This window comes from Amblyomma americanum, chromosome 8 (genome assembly GCF_052857255.1).
Source record: "Amblyomma americanum isolate KBUSLIRL-KWMA chromosome 8, ASM5285725v1, whole genome shotgun sequence".
Taxonomy (NCBI): domain Eukaryota; kingdom Metazoa; phylum Arthropoda; class Arachnida; order Ixodida; family Ixodidae; genus Amblyomma; species Amblyomma americanum.
Window position 1 is genome coordinate 21,268,645 of NC_135504.1, and position 1,170 is coordinate 21,269,814.

Consider the following 1,170-nt stretch of genomic DNA (forward strand, 5'->3'; position numbering starts at 1 on the left):
TTAGAAAAACGTGCAACACGTATTAGAGAGAGAATCGAGATGACGGACGCATTTGGCACCTTCCGACTGTTTACTGGCAGCATCGAGACACGTATGCTGATAGCGACAAGGTCAAGAGCACCTGCAAGATCCGACAGATTACTCGAATAGGGGGACCGAGCGCCAGTTTTGGTCACATTAAAATGTTTTCATCATCATCACGCCCCAGCATCCTCTTGGCGAACTGTTCTTTTTCTCTCGCCCTCTTTGGAAGCCATAAGATCCGAGGATGTGCGCATCCACGGCCAGGCCTTGCCGTAGGCGTAGAAGGTGTGTCACGACGTCAACTCAGGATCGTGGCTATAGCAGACGCAAGGTACCATTGGTTTTCTCATCACCAAACAAGGTGTGCATTACTTTGCCGTCGTATATATTGCGAAAATGCAGGTGGTTGCAAGACAAGGCGAGACATCGCTCATGTGTGTCACTATAGAGAAGTGGTTCGTGCTATCGCCCGCACTTAGGCCATATATTCTGTGCAGGACAAAGAGCGGTGCTTAAACGACCGCCTAAGGGCGCCGACCAGAAAGTAGATGAAAATTCTCTTATAGTGATGTTTTAACGGAGTTAGGATGGTGACAATGCATATAATCTCAGCGTATAATAGGTCTAATAGTGATGCCGTAACGGAGTTAAGATTGTGACAATGGACATAGGCTTAGCGTACCAAGGCTATTGCTAGTGGTCTTTGTCTGGAAGCCATCAGTTGTGGTGGCCTGGTGATGGGGATGGCGTTGGTCGAAATGGATGCTAGAGGGTAGCTGTTGCTAGAGCTGGTGGTTAAAGACCGAGCGAACACATCTTCATTGACGATAAAGTTTTTTGGTTACCCTGAGTGGGACGCCTAGTCCAGCAGTCCCGCGGTGGCTGCTGTGACGTGGGATGTTTGGACTAGTCCGTATTTTGGGCCAGGGTCCTCGCTGAGCAGAAAAGCCTGACACTGCTCCTCTGAGGGATTTGAAATAGGCTAGAAGGTGGTGTTGAATTGGAACGCCCACACTGTGTGAAATTATGTGGCTTTTGCGCCACAGCGTGGGCATTCTGGGCCCTAATTAAGGCATATCGTTCTACTGGTGTGATCCGGCTGTTGTATAAAAGTGAGTTCGTAATCTGCGGAGAATACATTCCTCC